This window comes from Notothenia rossii (assembly GCF_949606895.1).
Source record: "Notothenia rossii genome assembly, chromosome: 9".
Taxonomy (NCBI): domain Eukaryota; kingdom Metazoa; phylum Chordata; class Actinopteri; order Perciformes; family Nototheniidae; genus Notothenia; species Notothenia rossii.
In genome coordinates this window covers 80256503-80262532 of record NC_136907.1, presented here as the reverse complement: position 1 = coordinate 80262532, position 6030 = coordinate 80256503, and positions in this window count along the sequence as shown.

The following is a 6030-nucleotide window of genomic DNA, read 5'->3' as shown; positions in this document are numbered from 1 at the left end:
AATGTGTCTGTGTCACTTTGAAATGATTTCTGATAATCCATCTTCATATTTATGTCAATAACGGAGATTTCATATTAGCTGCTAGTGTACAGCTTCCGGTGTTGGGCATTCTGGCTACGCATCACTCTCATTCACCAATGGGTAATGTTTAGATGGATTTAAGGAACTTCCTCTCGATTCTATTGGCTCTAACGGTTCAAAAGGGGTGTCAATCATCAAAATCGAACAAGGGGGGCCAGAGATATGGAAAATCCACCCAAATGACCCCAGAAGTGTTTTTTTTTTTCTAAATCTCTCTAAAAAGGTCAAAATTCACTTGTTTTGCCTCAATCTTGATACAGGGTACTTATTATATGTTGTAGTTTGGAGTCCTAAAGCTTTTAGTCTACCATCCCATCATTCAAGGGTGGTTTTCACTATAAGTCATGTTTTTTTTTGGGACGGACACTATCATTTTAAATGTTTTACTATGTTCAATCTAAATTTACTTTAAAATAAAAAAAATGACATCCAACTCACAGGTTTATCATTGCTTTGAGAAAAAAGATTAATAATTTACCCCTTTTAGAAGTTAAGTTATAGTCAATTGTTCTGGGAATGTAATTTTCGAGCCTGAGGCCTGAAAAACAGGCTCGGGGATCACCTGGTTAACGATAACTAAATATATACAGAGGGTGGACGTGAAATAATGTTACGTAATCAGATACAATACGTCTGTTAGAAATACATTTGTAAAGACTATGATATTCAATTGCTGTATGAGGTGTTGATACAACCTCATATTTGTATGTATTTTTAGAGTTTATCAAGGGACCAAACAGAGTTGGGTGTAACGCGTTACTGTAATAATATTACATTTGTCGGTAACGGACTAATGTAACGCATTACTTCTATAAATTCAGTAATCACGCTACAGTTACTAACATTGCGTGAAACGTGTTACTTTTATAGATTCAGTCATTAGGGCTGCACGATATTGGAAAAAACTGACATTGTGATTTTTTTTCTCCTGCGATATATATTGCGATATGAAAACATACAGGAATTGAAGAAAATACCCTTTTTTTTCCCGCAAACCATCCTTTTTTGATCTTTAATCCTATATAATTGTTATTTTTTAACTATATTTAACCGGATGAAGGATTTTAGTCAGGGACGTCTGGATCTTAAGTTATCAGAGCAACAAGCTGAGCTAGCTCGGTTAGCAGCGCCGAACAGGAGAAACACGTGAAACGACTTTATTCAGTGTTTTGACCTTTAATCAGCGGGTCTGTTTGCTTTGGAGATTAGATTGTGATTTTTGGTTTGCTGTGCATGCAGAGCCTGCATGTCACTCACTCAAGTAGCCTACCCCTGACATGAGAGCTGAGCAAGTTTTCCTTTTGTAGCAAGCAGCAAAATAATATATAACATAACGTGTTTAAGTAAATTTGCCTACTTAATATCGCAAGTCATAAAAAAAAATAGTTTAATCACGTTGTGAATATTGTGCATGCGCATATCGCGATTATCGTCACGACACGATATATCGTGCAGCCCTATCAGTAATCATACTATAGTTACTAACATTGCGCGAAAAAATTACTAGATTCTCCCTTTGACAGACTAGACTAGTTGTAAGTTATTCAGAAGTTTACAGTAACTTTGGATAATAACACGGTGGGTTTAATAAACCGAGCCTCTCTTTTCGGCCCATTCCCAAACCGCCCCCTGCACCCTACCCCTACACCCTACCCCTACACCCTACCCCTACACCCTACCCCTCCGTAAGCGCGTTCACGCGGAGGGTCCGTCATATTGAGGGCTGTTCCAAACCAACGAGTGTGGTGCGGTGTGGAGGGGGAGTGGGCTATCAAGCCCTCAAACAGCGAGTCTGCAGCGGTGCTGACTTGAGACCGGTCTCTATCTGACCGGAGTCACGCTGTGTGTGTCCGTCAGGAAACAAGCTGTTAACAAGTAGTTCCAGCAAACATCCACTGATAAACTGAGATGTTAACAACCTCATGATAACCTCATATGTTTTAATTTAGGATCATACCTGTGTTTAGTCTAGAAAAAGGTAAATGTATGCATTTTATTATAAAGTTGTGTATATTTACAGACTGTTGCAAAAACTCAGAAGCTTAACATCAGGTTTAAAACTAAAAGAGCTTTACAAAAAAAGAACACAATGAAATATGTTTGGAGTTTTATTTGAGTTATTAATTTAAATGTTTTGTCTAAGAGATGCTGATTTGAAACCGTTGTTACATACAGTTACGGCATTTCCTGTTTCTGCCGGAGAGAGGGGAGGCCGTCCCAAAGCTTGCCGCTGTATTTATTCCCTCCATCTGACAGGAGGGAGCCTCGTTGAGCTGCGAGTGTGGCTACAGACGGAGTTCACTCCGTCACGGAGGGGTAGGGTCGAGGGAGTGGTTTGGGATTGGGCCTTACTCTCCCTCTCTCCCTCTCCGCCCGTCTGCGTCTCATGCAGCTCGCTGACCCAGTGAATGAGTGACCCGACACGACAGTAAATAATAAACATTTATAAATAGTTTAGTTAGTTCCAGGGGTAGATACAATTGGTAAATGTGATGGTCTAACTTTTAACATTTTAAATATTTCAAGTCACTAGAGGGATTTCCACCGCAGCTGTGACAGGGGTTGAGCTGCAGACTGAGACAGAGACATCAACAGCTATAACCAGTGGCGGCGCCAGGGTATGGCTGGGGTAGGCTACAGCCATACCTGGGGGAGAATCCCCCCAGACCCCCTTGCAGGGGTAGGGTTTTCAGCATGTCAACTCTTTCACCTGTGGGGAAATTTCAGGATTGGCTCCAGGTCGCCCTTTTTATTTACTACAAGACAAATGTACGGTGGCCCTGAAGTGCAAGACACTACAGCATTTCAGAGAACACAACAGCATTTCACAAAACACCACAGCATTTCAGAAAACACAACAGCATTTCACAAAACACCACAGCATTTCACATTGGACGGAAAGGGTATTCCTTTAGGGAGAACACTTCTTGTTTGTGATTGGACAGAGCCAGCCAGAGAAACACTGCTGTGATTGGTTGTTTTTGCTGCCAGTCAAGAAATGACTGCTTTATTTATGTCTGTATGACGTTGTTGTGAGTGTAGACGGAGCAGCGACAGGTTAGTTTAGCCTGATCGATCGCCCCCGCCCCCTCTCCAGCGTCTTGTTTGAATGACAGGAGAAAACACATAATGAATGCTTTATTAATTCATGGTTTTTAAGGGGCTTATCTCCAGGTAAATACTATGGTAGACTACCCAATAGTCGCATCGCTCTAATCGCTCGAGTTTCACCACGGCTGTCAGCTGTGTTTGCTCCTGTCATTCAAACAAGACGCGCTGGAGAGGGGGCGGGGCGTATCTCTATGTAAATCCTATGGGAGATACCAACTACAACAAAATGAACCTATTTTACCGTGATTTAATTGTAATACACCTTTCAAAGTGATGCCGAAGTAGCAACATACTGATACCGTTTAGTAAAAACCATGAATTAATGCTTTGACAAGTCTGCAGACAAGACGGCAGGCGAAAAGCTTTTAAAATGCGTGTTTTCTGAATGGAATCGGATCCATCAGGCTAAACTAACCTGTAGCTGCTCCGTCCACACTCACAACAACGTCATACAGACATAAATAAAGGAGCAACTGTATTCACCATGACATAGACAGTCTGTAGTTTGTACTTGTTTAACTTTTTTTCCAGTTTCTGAACAAATATGAGGAGCTGTGAGCTCTGAGTGTGTGGCTGTCTGATGTGTTGGGACCATAGACTGTATATATTAATGGACGTAGTGTCCGTGACGTCACCCATAGGATTCTGCAGAGTTGCCGAGAAGCCCTTAGTAGGCGGAGTCGGCCACTAACGGCTTGACAGCGACGTCAGAGTCTAATCCCGCCTGCTCCAAATAAGAGGCGGAGGTGGGACCTGCTGCCTCCGAACTGGAAGTAAACAGAGCTAGCTCAGGCTAAGAAGCTAAGCTAACATGAAATACATGCATACCAAGTTACTGCTAACAGTGTAGTTCCCCTATATAAACGTTACATTCATAATCAAATGAGACAATCTGCAAGAGAATTAGCTATATGTTGTTATTCTTAATGCTTTTCATTCAAACGTTAAGAAAATAAGTACCGATACATAGCAGAACAATTGTGGCGATGTTCAGCTTAATAAGCCTTGTTCAACATAATTTATTTAGCTAATTCTACAGCAGGCGAACCAAGTCTGCGTTTCGCTGCATTCCTTGATCTCCAGTTATAACGACGGACTCCATCGCCCGGACCTAACGGAGCCGCAGTGGGCTAGCTCCGGGACGCCGGCTGGAGCTAGCCCCCTGCGGCTCCGTTAGCTCCGGCGGCCACCACTGGGATAATTGGGTCCCCTATTAAGATTTGCTCCCGTTTAGCATTATGGGCGTCATAGCCATAGACTATAAAAGTCTTACCCAAGGCTGAATCATAAACTAAAATGTATATAGTATAAAGGGTTACGTCCTTAGCTGGCTAATAAGTAACAAGCTAAGCTACCAAGCACACAAACACCTGTGAACGGGACATGTATAATATTATCATTTTAGACTTCTTGGAAGTTCTGTTAGTACATTCAAGCGCACTAAACAACATTTTAATTGTCTGGTATTTGTAACAATATTCCCTAAAAAGGCACAATCACCACGAACACGGCTAAAGCTAAAGGGTCAAATACAGTACTATGACTAACTAACGTTGTAGCCTCTATGGTTGTAGCCTAGCAGAGTGGACAAGTTGCTGTTAGCTGACAGTGAAGCATGTACATGTCCATCAAAGTGACCACGCCCTAATTTATGCAAAAGCTTTAAGAATTAATATTAATTAAACAGATGAGTTGAGAAAAAATTCACCCCCCTAATCCATATTCATGAAGGGGGGATCTAACTATACAGAGAATATGGTTTTTTGAACCACAATGTAAACATGTTTAATTCTGCTCTAAAGTTGAGCATTTTAACATTGGGGTCTATGGAAATTGCTCCCTTCTGCAGACTGCTCCTACTGGCCACTAGATGAACTGCAGTTTGAGGCACTTCCGCATTGGCGTCCCGGCTCTTCACCAGAGTTTGCTGCTTGGTTGGGACATATTGTGCTGTCGAGTGCTGACCAATCACGAAGCGTCATTTCTTGACTGGCAGCAAAAACCACCAATCACAGCAGTGCTTCTCTGGCTGGCTCTGTCCAATCACAAACAAGAAGTGTTCTCCCTAAAGGAATACCCTTTCCGTCCAATGTGAAATGCTGCGGCGTTTTGTGAAATGCTGTGGTGTTTTGTGAAATGCTGTAGTGTTTTGTGAAATGCTGTAGTGTTTTGTGAAATGCTGTGGTGTTTTCTGAAATGATGTTGCGTTTTCTGAAATGCTGCGGCGTTTTGTGAAATGCTGTGGTGTTTTCTGAAATGATGTTGCGTTTCGTGAAATGCTGTGGTGTTTTGTGAAATGCTGTGGTGTCTTGCACTTCAGGGCCACCGTACAATGTGCCTTTTTATTTCATACAGTTCAATTCGGATTGAGACAGGGAAATAATCTAAACCTCACGTGTGGCGTTTCACTGTCAAGGGGGGCGATATAGCGTGTTTGCAATTACATTGGAAATACTGACTTGAGCCCCACCACTAGTGACTGTATGGGTTAGCCTTACCATAGATTACCCAACACAAATACTCTGGAGCCGCCACTGTTTGAGGGTGAGTTTGATGAAGGCCGTTTCCTCCCAGTGGGCCAGGTAAATATCTGCATATGCCGGAGCATACTTGCGGCCCGTAGCACAACCGCACAGCTGGAGGTACTGGTTACTGTTGAAAACAAAGTCATTCCGGGTGAGGGTGAGGTGGAGTAACTGGAGGATGTGACTGTCGGGTCTGGCTGGGTTTGGGTATTTATTGAAGGTGTGTTGAAGGGCAGAGAGGCCAAGTGGAGTTTCTATGTTGGTGTATAAGGAGTCTATGTCTAAAGAAGAAAGAAGGGTGTGACTGGGAATG